Source organism: Macrotis lagotis, chromosome 4 (genome assembly GCF_037893015.1).
Source record: "Macrotis lagotis isolate mMagLag1 chromosome 4, bilby.v1.9.chrom.fasta, whole genome shotgun sequence".
Lineage (NCBI taxonomy): Eukaryota > Metazoa > Chordata > Mammalia > Peramelemorphia > Peramelidae > Macrotis > Macrotis lagotis.
The window spans coordinates 250,100,116-250,112,828 of NC_133661.1; positions in this window are offsets into that span (position 1 = coordinate 250,100,116).

Consider the following 12,713-nt stretch of genomic DNA (forward strand, 5'->3'; position numbering starts at 1 on the left):
AGGATGGAAGAAAATTATGAAACAAAAATATGCATATACATGTGGATGAATGTTGAAAAACTTTTATAACATGTAATTGGAAATATAAAATAAAAAAAAACAATTGCAAAAAAAAAATCACTTTTCTCTGGGTGAGGAAAAAGAAAGGACAGGAATGAAAACTGATCTGATTTCATTGTTTGTAGGGAACTCCCTACCAATAGAGATCAACACTTTCTCTGAAACCTGTAGTCTTAGTTTCTAAAGCACTGATAGAGTAGGTAACTTGCCCAGAATTACACAGCCAGGATGTGTTAGAGGGAAAAACTCAGGTCTATTGGTTCCAATGATAGCTCTATCCACTATGCCATGCTACCCCCAAAGGAAAAGGAAAAAAAAACAAAAATGGAAAAAAAAATGAGAGTCATCCTCTCCTCCTTCTCCTATAAATTTTTTTCCAGGGTCTACTATAGGGTTAAAATGTCCCTGATAGTATTGGCACCATCTCTCCCAGGGTTAAGCCATTTGCTGCCTATTCCTGCAGTGTTCTCACATTCAGGGTCTCATCAGAGATTTTGCCTCTTGTGTACTGGGACTACTGGCCATCAGAGAGGAAAAAAGGGCTTGCCTGGGGTGCGCCCCCTACCTCCTGTCTCCACATACTGACTCCACAGCAAGATTATTCAAGCCTGTTCTTAACGGGTTGTTCTCTGGGGCTTTGCCCAGCTCTGTCTCCAGCCGCGGTATTGCCAGCCCTTCCCTACTGGAGATCCACAGTTCTTGCTGCTGGGAAATTCAGCTTGTACATTCTTCACAATGTCTCTTCACCCCTCCCCACCCTCATGCTTTGTCAGACAGACCCCTAGACACCCCCCTCCTTGGCCCCAGACAAGTTCTCCTTGGTGTTTATAGGCCTTGTAGCCATTTCCCCAGGATTTGGCAGGATTAGGTGAAAACTGTCCTTTCCATCTTCCCCTTATAAATCAGTCTCACCAGACAGACTTTTTGCCTTCCCTTCACTACTCTTTCCTGAGGTCTTTCTTTTGGGTCTACATATTGGGAACTGGAGTGATAACTACTAGGTACCTTAGTACTATTCCCGATGTCCACCCTCCCAAAGTCTGCACAGTGATGGCTCCAAAGTTCTTCTCTTCATAAAACTTCTTTTCCCTACTGCTTTGGGTTACAATGTCCCTTGGCAGTCTTCTAATTTCTTCTCCCCCTGAGGCCTCTTTTGCAGATACTTCTTACAATGTTCCACACTCTTCTGTTTCTTTTTCTTTTCTTTTCTTTTCTTTCCTTCCTTCCTTCCTTCCTTCCTTCCTTCCTTCCTTCCTTCCTTCCTTCCTTCCTTCCTTCCTTCCTTCCTTCCTTCCTTCCTTCCTCCCTCCCTCCCTCCCTCCATCTATCTCTGTGCCTCTGCCTCTCTATCTTTCTCCCTCCCACCTGCTTCCTGCCATCTTCAGCTACCTCTCTTCCCCTCTAGGCTGGTTGGCATCACTAACTTCTTCCCCCTTTCTGGCCTCAGCATGCTGAGCTGCTTCCTCCTCTTCCAGCTCATTAGTGCAGATATTACATGAGAGCAGACCTGCCTCTAGCCCAGCATTCCACTCACAATTCACAACTGGACTGTTTTTCACTCCTGCCTGTTCCTCCCCCATCCCAGCCTAATCTACCTTCCCTCTGTCTGCTTCCCACCCAATCTGGAGCTGTTTGGCAGGAGGGATCTCCCACAGATGCTATATCAGAGGTTTCAGTAGTCTCAGTTTCTTCTCTCCATATGTCTTGCCTTGGCTGAGCTCTCTCATCAGTCTGGAAAAGGGGCCTTTGAGCTGGGGAATCTGTTTCCTTCATTTTATTCAACCAAACTGTAATCAGCCAACTTGGGGGTTCAGGACAAAAAGTCCATCTGTTTCCCCAGGTTTTTGTCCTTAATTTAGGATAGGGAAAGGGCATTCTCTGGAGAACTACTTGAGAGAGTTATGAAATCTAATGGCTGGAAGGAAGTTGAGAGGTCATTTAATTCATCCCTTTGCCTTCAGAAAGGTCCTCAATTAAACCATTCCAGACTAATGAGACTTTATTAAAAATTTAAAGACATCTCTAATTCTCTCAAATGAACAGATTTCAAAAGCACTCAGTAATCTCAATATATTTCAATATGATAAAAACTAACTTTGATATAGTTAAAGTTATTTCAATATATTAATATATATTCAATATATTATAAAATTCAAGGAAAGTCCTCCTTATGTTCAAGAAATTCTGATTGCCTATGATTTAAGCCCATGGATTTTTGTAGCAATTTTTAGTGATTATGGAGAAGTTGATTTCTATCCTCTTTACAAAAAGATCTTGATCTTTATGAAGACCAACTCTCCTCAGTCTTTTCTTCTTCAGGCTGACTAATCACAGTATCTTTTCTCACATGACTTTCTTCCCAACACTTTGTCTTTGTGACTTACCTCTCAATATTCTCTAATTTTTCCTCCATTGTGCGTCAAAGGCTCAGGTAGCTTAAGTTTTGATTTATGTCTAGGGTCTCCCAAAAGAGGAGAATAGAAAAGTATTCAAGGTAAGCTGGTTGTGCTACAGGTCTTTATTTCCTTCACACAAAAGAAATTGTAAACCCAAAAGGCTCTCACCATCCCCACCCCCACCATAGATGACCATACTTTTAATAGGATTTAGTAATTTATAGCTACTTTCATACTTTTTTTTCATGAACAGAAACTAAAACAAAGACTAGTAATAACTATTTGTTGTACTCTTCCATGAGGTTGAGACTTAAATATCAGTGTATGAAGCAGTTTGTAAGACTGCTGATTAAAATTATTACATCTCCCCTCAGTTCTACTCCCTTTCAGTTAATATCTCTTGATAAATTAGGTCAGGGAATTGAGCTCCTTTCTTTGTTGGTGGTATCCTCTTTGATATATAGCTTTGCCACATCAGTTCTGATAAAGAAACTCAGGATCTACAACATTTCTAATACCCACAATTGCCTCTAAGACATATATATTTAACTTGAGCTCACTATTCAGTTGAATATTGTAAACTCTGGAAACATCAAGCAGAAAAGGCAGCCTGGGGTCCTCTCCCAGCTGCCTTGTGGTCATGAGTTTCTCCCAGAGTGAGGGAAGGGTTCTAGTCTTCTCCTTTAATAATCCCAACATAATCTGCATCAGGAAAAAGAAGAGATCACTAAAGAATCTGTCCTTCCAATTTAAAGATCCACTAAGTCATCAGTTCTTTCTTCTTAGGGGCCATTAAGGAGATAGCTTCAATATTTCCAAAGTGCTCAAATGTTTTAGGATTTTCTCATATCTAGCCTGCCAGAAGCAGTTAGTCAATTGATAAACATTTATTAAGTGCCTACTATAATCCAAGCAATATGAATGACCAGCGGGGGAGGGGGTACAAAAAGGGTAAAAAGATAGTCCCCACCCTCAAGAAACTCACAGTCTGGGGCAGCTAGGTGGCGCAGTGAATAGAGAACTAGCCTTGGAGTCAAGAGGACCTGAGTTCAAATGTGAACTCAGACACTTAATGATTACCTAGCTGTATGACCTTGGGCAAGTCACTTAACCCCATTGCCTTGCCAAAAAAAAAAAAGAAACTCACAGTCCTCATTATCATCAAAGTACTAGCACATTAAACTAAAACACAGCCTCCCTGGAAGCAGATAGGGCAGGAGGGTACCTATCCTGGTAAACCTGTCTATTAAATAGGAAATATATGCCCATCCAGGAAGGATGAATGAAATAATAAAGGTGTAGCAGCAGTGTGAGCATTCAGGAGAAAGATATTATGAAAAGAAAAGACAAGGCATTATTGAGATCATTGATAAATTGCTCTATTTCAGGTTTCATTTCTTTTTTTTTTCAATGCACCATGTTTTATATATGATGTGGAAAATGTCCAATTCCTGTTCTTTGCAACAACACGTTAAAATGAACACTTACAGACCTCTGAGTCTTGCTTGTGTCCTTACTCTGGAGAAAACAATTCCAACCTATTCATTCATGGGGATTTTGTATTATGTTTCTTTTTTTTTTAAATTTTTATTTATTTAAGGCAATGAGTTAAGAATAACTTGCTCAAGGTCACACGGTTAAGTAATTATTAAGTGTCTGAGGTTGGATTTGAACTCAGGTCCTCCTGACTCAAGGGCCGGTGCTCTATCCACTATGCCACTTAGCTACTATACAATATGCTAAACCATTTAAATATATAATAAAATTATCATGTACAATTCTTTTTTTTCTTTTGCTAATTCATTTTTATGAGCATTGTCCTATCTCTTCTATAAGATTTCCTTCCAGGACTCCTAACTTCAAGGATTCCTCAGATCTTTCTACCCTTAAGTATCTGCTTAGAGGTAATCTAATTCCTTAGTACTGAAGACATTTGATATTATGGCTCAGGATAAGCTTTAGCATTTATAGGTCTATACAGAAATAATCATAATTTTTGGTCTGTGAATTCATTGACCCGAAGAATTTCTTCAAGTGAATCAGATCAGCAACTTATTTTCTAAGTTATTTTTAGTTTTTAGGGGTTTGTCTGAGGGAGTTGAGATATTAAATAATTTAACCAGGGTCATACAATCTATATGTGTTAGAGATAGGACTTGAACCTAGCGCTTTCTGACTCCAAAGGTTGTCCCCATTCATTAAGGTATACTGTTGCATAAATGTCAACCATTATTATTTTTTCTCTTTTAGAGAGCATAAATTCTAGCTAATTTTTATATAGCATTGCAACAATCTGCAGAATTATATATATGTGTATATGAATATATGTCTTTATATATTTATCTCTGTCTACATTTATATCACACTATTACTTTGAGCCCCACAATAATTCCAGAAGGTATCATTATTATCTTCATTCACACAGCTAGCAAATATAAGCTGAAATTTTAACCCAAGTGTCCCCAAAACTAGCATTTTTCCATTGCACAATACTTAGGTTTCAGTGGCAACATGAATCTGACTTGATTACGAACCAGGCAATGTGTGTTTTGGGTTGAGATGCTTATTCATGTATATGAAAAGAGGCCTTAAAGAAAAGCTAGAATTTGTGATTTGCAGGAATTCTTTCTTTCTTTCTTTCTTTCTTTCTTTCTTTCTTTCTTTCTTTCTTTCTTTTTTTATTTTTTTGCAGGAATTCTTGAGACTAGGATAATGCAATTGTAGAATTAGAAGGAATTTTAAGAGATTATCTTATAACTATTTTAAGTCCACTACAATGGGTAATATAATAATTATAATAATGTAATATAGCAAAAAGAAAAAAAGAAAAAATCAATGTTGATGAGGATGTGGAGAAATAGGTACCCTAGTTGATGGTTGGGCTATAGACTGTATAAACATTTTGGAGAATGATCTGATAATTTTTAGTTAGAGCCACAAAACTGGTCACATCTTTTGACCCAGTGATTCTATTGTTAGCAATTTATCCCAAAAGGGTCCAAAAAGAGGGAGAGGTAAGATCTAGGTAAAAAAATATTCATAACAAGATAAACAAACCTGAAGAACAATTTATAGGCACTCTGCTGCATTATAGCAAAAATGAACTATTTTTTATTTCTTCTAGACCAATTGTGTATCTCTGTTTTCCCTTTGCTCATTATTCCTTTGAGATGGAAACCTCCCTCTCACTTCTACCTCTTAGATTCTCTGGGTTCATTAAGGCCCAGTTCATGTGCTTTCTCCTATGGGAAGCAAGAAGCAAGGAATGTTTTTCATTTTGCCTAGTAAAGAGACTTTCATATGTTCAGTTTTTCAGTCATGCCCAACTCTTCATGACCTTATTTGGGGTTTCCTTTGCAAAGATCCTGGCATGGTTTGCCATTTCCTTCTCTGGCTCATTTTATAGGTAAGGATGAGGAACTGAGGCAAACAGGGTTAAATGATTTGCCCAGGGTTACCCAGCTAGTAAGTGTTTGAAGCTGAATTTGAACTCATAAAACTGAATCTTCCTGACTCAAGGCCTCACACTCTATCCATTGTACTACCTAAATAGACATTTAATAAATATTTGCTGGTTTGAATTGGGTTGAATATGTCCAACAATTGAAGAATTAATGAATAAAGTATGCTATAGTAATGTAATAAAATATTATGGTACCATAAAAATGATAATTATGTAGAATATGAAGAAATATGAGTTTATATGAAGTGATGACAAGTGAGATCAATAAATGGGCAAGGGTAAAGAAAATGGATGAGGACACAGAGTAAACATTTTGTTGTGCTTGTTAGTTGTTTATTTAATCATTTGTTTGGTTGTCTGTTGAAAGTTATTAAGTTTATAGTAAAACTTTAAAAAACTAGATTGCAATCTAAGTCTTTCAGGCAGCTGAATGTTGAAGCTATTTGGAAAAATGGTTCATAGTCTATCCACTATTTTTTTTCTTTTTTGAGATTTTTCAAGGCAATGGGGTTAAGTGTCTTGCCCAAGGCCACATGGCTAGGTAATTATTAAGTGTCTGAGGTTGGATTTGAACTCAGGTACTCCTGACTCCAAGGCTGGTGCTCTATTCACTGCGACACCTAGTTGCCCCTTATCCACTCATTTAAAATCTTATGCTAGTATGGGTCAAAACTGTGAAGGTTGAATGAGCATGGATATGCTCATTTACTAGGCCCTGAAACCAATTCAGGAAATGGGGACCCATTTGTCCCCAAAGGCATTTGCAGAATTCACTCTGTCTTCTTGCTAATTAGAACTGAAGCTGAATTCCTCCCTTGGCTCCTCAGGCCCTTGTACATCTCCATTCAACCTTCTGACTCCCCATCCGAGAAATTTTGGCATTTGGGGATTTCCTTCCAAGACTTTGGGAGGCACCCAGCTGTTCCTACTGAAACACTGCTGACATTAGTAAGAGCCTCTGCTCTCCCAGGCCCAGGCAGACAAATAGCAACCAGCTTTTTGGATCCATATATATATTCTTTGCCTTGTCTGTCTCTGAGTACATAAAATTAATCACAGAATGTTAAATCAGGACAGGGCCTTAGAGATCATTTAATCCAAACTCTCATTTTATAGATAAGTAAATACATCAAAAGAGGTGAAAAGATCCCTGATTATTCTATCTCTTGCTTCCCACTTGAGGGCTGTCCCCCAAAGGCAGTTTATTAGACTCCAGAAGTCTATCTCTTATCTTGGTCTTTGCCCAGCACTAGATTCTGAATATGACTCTTTACCTCTTTCTGTATGGATAGTTGTTCACCTTTGGAATCAAGGAGTTGTCCAAATAGGATCCTTGTCTCCCAAGTTTCTAGGTTCAACTAAGGATCCTGCTCTGCTGAGATCCCAACCAGGGCTTGAGCTGGAGGCTCTTAACATAAGCCACTATATCTCAGTAAGTGAGGACTCAGCCCAAGGGGGTTGATTATTTTCTCCACTGCATTCCAGACTTGAAGACCATGAAAATACAGACCAAAAAAAGAAAGTGAAAAATAGTTTAAATAAATGAACAGATAAATAAATACATGAATGAATAAGTGAGTGAATGAATGAATGACTTGGAGGCCATGCCTTTACTGCTATAGACTGCTGGGACTTCCCTCATTGCCTGGGACTTCCTCACCCTAGAATATCCAACAACTCCCATAAATCTCCTTAATCTGTAATATCTCCCTGTTAACACCTAATACCATCTCCCATTGGTGAATTCTTTCTGTTGTTTCCATTTTGTTGAGGGGGGCCCATTTCATAGAAGTTGACCTTCATTCCCAAACTGACCCTGTTCTTGGCTTCTGGAATTCAAACTCAAGCAGGAGTGTGTGCGCACACACACACACACACACACACACACACACACACACACACAATTTTACTTTCCCATTCCATGCTTTTTAGCTCCTTTTGACTTGAATTTGTAGCTTTAATGCACATACTAATAATGATATTTGTCCTTTTTTTTTTTAAGGTTTTTGCAAGGCAATGGGGTTGAGTGGCTTGCCTAAGGCCACACAGCTAAGTGATTATTAAGTGTCTGAGGCTGGATTTGAACCTAGGTACTCCTGACTCCAGGACTGGTGCTCTATCTAGTACGCCACCTCGCTGCCCCTATCCTTCATTTTTGAAGAAGACCACAACATCAGGCAGGTGATGCCATGAGAAGAACACAAATTGGATTTGAGGGAGGTGGTGCTGTGCTAAGACACCAGTCTCACTTTTCTCTTCCAGAACCATCTGGATCCAGTAGCCAGATAAGAATGAGGATGACTGGAGTTGGTCCCGGATGTGAGGCAATGAGAGTTAAGTGACTTGCTCAAGGTTACACAGCTAGTAAGAGTTTGAGGCTGGATTCAAACTCCCAATCTCTTGATAGCTGTCATACTGCACATACTAAGTGTTTAAAAAGTCCTTCTCTTTTCTTTTCTCTCCCTCCCCCTTCCTTCCTTCTTCCTTTCTTTCCTTCCTTCCTTCCTCCCTCCCTCCTTTCCCTCTCTCCCTTCCCTCCTTCCTTCTCCTTTTCTCACCCTTCCTCCCTCCCTTCCTTCCTTCCTTCCTTCCTTCCTTCCTTCCTTCCTTCCTTCCTTCCTTCCTTCCTTCCTTCCCTCTTTCCTTCCTCCCTCCTTCCCTCCCTTTTGTCCTCATTACTAGAAATTATAGAAGGACACAGGAGATTGCACATGAATCAGTTCTTGAAAGAAGTTTGGATTCTAAGAGGTGGAAGTAAAGAGGAAGGGTATTGTTGACACAAGGACAGACTCACAGAAACTCAGAGGTGAGACCTAGGACCTTATTTTGTTGCAGTTTTATGTACAACAGGGTCTCTTGGGCTGCAAGTTATATTACATCTCAAGTGTTCACTGTATCTTATCTACCAAAGGACCCAGTATAATGTCCCAGGTGCATTTTCTGTGCATTGCCAATTCATGGTCACAAATCTGAGTGTTTGTATAAAGTACATTGCATTTGAGAGTCAACCTAATCTAGTCCAATGTGTTTTCTATGATCAAGAATTCAAGCAACCCAACAAGGGAGCAGCTAGGTGGTTCATTCGCTGAATAGGCTGTTGGATTTGGAATCAGAAAGACTCATTTTTCCTGAGTTCAAATTTGAACACAGATACTTACTAGCTATGTGACCCTGAGCAAGTCACTTCACCCTGTTTGCCTCAGTTTCCTTAGCCATAAAATGAGTTGGAGAAGGAAATGGCAAATCACTTCAATATCTTTGCCAAGAAATCCCCAGATGTAGTCATGAAGAGTCAGATAGGACTGAGCAACCACAGCAACAAAGTCTCAGAGAGATAGCAATTTCATTTGGGTGGTGAGGTTGAAAACTAGATAGAGGAAGGAAAAATGGGAAAGCATCAAGCATTTGTTAATCACCGTCATAGGCCAGACATAGTGATTTATAACTATCTCATTTGATTCTCAATACAACTCTGTGAGGAAGAAACTATTATTATCATAATTTTTACAATTGTAATTAAGGTAGACAGAGATGAAGTAGTGTCTGAAGTCAAATTTGAACTCAGTTATTTCTAGCTCTAGGACCAAACAATTTATCCATTGTGCCAACTAGCTTCTTATTAGAGTAAAGTGTGATCCTACTTCAATTTCTCGGTCTATGAGGCATCTTCCTGGATTTATGGGGCTGGGTAGTGTAGCTAAAAGTCTATGTTTGGTTCAGTCTGTCAGAGGGTCACTGACTTATTTTTCTGCAGAATAGACTGGTCAGAAGGGACAGCTAGGTGGCACAGGGGCTAGAACACTGGCCCTGGAGTCAGGCATACTTGAGTTCAAATCCAGCCTCAGACACTTAATAAATTGCCTAGCTGTGTGACCTTGGGCAAGTCACTTAACCCCATTGCCATAAATAAAATAAAAAAAAAAGAATTGACTGGTCAGAGACTTTTCACAAAGCTTTTCCATCTTTGACATCTTCTTTACTCCATACCCATCCCTTACTAGATATGAATCTCCTGCCCTTGGAAAGTTAGGACCCTGGAGAGAGTGCCTCTTCTCATTTTTTTTTTTTTTTTATTCTGGATACTAATATATATCTCCCTGGCCAGAGGTCTGGTCTGTTGAGTTCAGAGTTTGACACATGCCTCTGCTGTCTGTGTGAGTTCCTAAGGAATGAGATCTTTAATTTTTGTCTGCTGAACCCCCAGCGGGGAGAGTAGAAAGGGGCCAATTTCATTACAGCTCCCTGCCCCCCCCAGGCCCCTGAGCCAAGGCATTGCAACTAGATCCATTTTCATCAGACAGGGTTCAATGTGTTCTCACTACAAGCAGACCAGAACTGACATGGGAGCTTGGTAGATAGAACTGGTGACTTGTAGTCGTGCTTCAATGTCCTATACTCCTTCTCAGCATCATCCCTGGTGAGGTGGCTCTGAGGAGAGGGGCTGGACCATGCGTAGAGTGATCTAAGTCATTCAAGTCACATTGTGATCCCCTCTCACATTAATATCCATGTGAAATCTGGCTCAAAGGATATCAAAGCTGTCCTTGAGAGGTGGAAAAAAAAACCCCATGAAGGGATAGCCTGAGGGGTAGGGTGAAAGGGGGAAGAGTCAGCTTTTCTTGCATTAATGATAAGGGGGAGGTTTAAAAGTTCTAGGATGCAAAGAGACTTCAGAAGTCATCCTATCCAATCCCCTCATTTTGTTTTCCTAATGTATAATTCAACCTGTAGTCTGGGCATAAATACAGTTTAGATATAATCTTTTTGATATGTTGCTAATATTTAATTTTTTGTGTCACTGTTCATTAGTTATATGGGATTATAGTTTTCTTTCTCTGTTTTGATTCTTTTTGTTTTGGATAACAAAACCATCTTTTCTCAAAAAAAGAATGCAAAAGGATCCTTTCTTTTCCTATTTTTGCCAATAGTTTATATAATATAATTTTTTTTTAAATATTGGGTAATATTTGTTTAAATATCTATCTGGTACCAAGCTTATTTTCTTTGGGAGAGCATTTATAGCTTGTTTAATTTCTTTTTCTGAACTTGCAGACCTCTCATTTTGCAGATTGGCAAACTGAGGCTCAGGAGGTCAAGTAAGATATTAAGATAAGAAGTGATTCAAAATCACTTCACAACTCTGGGCCCTGGTTTGCTCATCTGTAAAATGAGAGGGTTGAACTAAATGACTTCTGAGATCCATTCCAGTTCATATATCTAGTCCAATCCATCAAGTATCACACAGAGAGTAAGGAATCTATTTGGTTTTTTGTTGAGCATTTGATCCTTGAGGCTTTGTATCATTGACAGAAAATCTGGTTGGGACTGAGGGTTGAGGGAGGTGCATTAACAGCAGAGGGTGAGCTATAGGTTGAATGCTTAGATGATCATTCAGGAAACTGTCTTTGGGTGATTGTATTGTAAAAGTCAAAATCTCTTCACATCCTCTTCATAGTTTTGTTTTCCAAATAATTCTCTCCCTATTTCAACAGTATCAAAAACCTTTCTGAAATTTCATTTAACCCATTTGATGATAAACCAACAGCCTCCCTTGACTAAACTAAGAGAGCACATAAGTCCTGTTCAGTTGTTCTGACCAAACCTCCAGAGTCCCTGGGTTTTAGCTACTCATAGCCTAGAGGGTCTTGGACATTTACTCTGAAATCTTGTATCCATCAATCAGTCCATAAACATTTATTAAGCTTAGTATGTAATGGTCACTGTGCTAACTGTTGGGGAAACATAAAGAAGCAAAAGGCAGTCCCTTGCCCTTAAAGAACATTTAATCTAATATGAGACAACAAATACACACACACACACACATCCCTATATACATACACACACACATATAATATATATATTATATATACAAGAGACATTTAGATGACTTAGTTGATAGAGTGCTGGATCTGGAGTCAGAAAGATCTGAATTCAAATCTTACCTCAGATGATTACTAGGTGACCCTAGGCAATCATTTAACCTGTTTGCCTTAATACATATCTGATCCCTATCTGGTCATTGGACCCAGATGCCTCCAGAGGAGAAAGTGAGGCTGGTGACATAGCAGAGCACCGCCTCACTCAAATCCAGTTCACAAGCATGTCATAGCATCACCTCCCTGATGTCTTCTTCAAGCACAAAGGATAAACAACTATTGCCTTAATCCATTGGAGAAGGAATTGGCAAACCATTCCAGTATCTTTGCCAAGAAAATCTCATGGACTGCATTGATGTGCTATAGGCCACCAGATCACAGAGTTGAACATGACTGAATGACTGGCCAAAGCTAGATACAGGCAATGTATAAATAAGGCACTAGAATTAAGAGAAGTTGAGGAAGGTTTTCAGTAAAAGATGGCATTTTAGTTGGGTCTTAAAGGAAGTGAGAGGAATCGGTGGTCTTAGTGGAGGAGAAAACATCTCAGACAATGAAGACAGCCAAAAAAAAATGCATGGGGGCGGCTAGGTGGCGCAGTGGATAAAGCACCGGCCCTGGAGTCAGGAGTACCTGGGTTCAAATCCAGTCTCAGGCATTTAATAATTACCTAGCCGTGTGGCTTTAGGCAAGCCACTTAACCCCATTGCCTTGCAGAAAACAAACAAACAAAAAAAACAAAACATGCATGGAACTGAAAGATAGTTTCTTGTTTGTGAAATAACTTGGAGGCTAGTGATACCCCAAAGAATACCAATGAGGCAAAAGGTCTTTTACTCTTTTTCTTTTCAAATTATCTGACTTTTAATTATCTATATACAACTTGTATCTTCACTGGAAGGCAAAGACTTCTTTCCT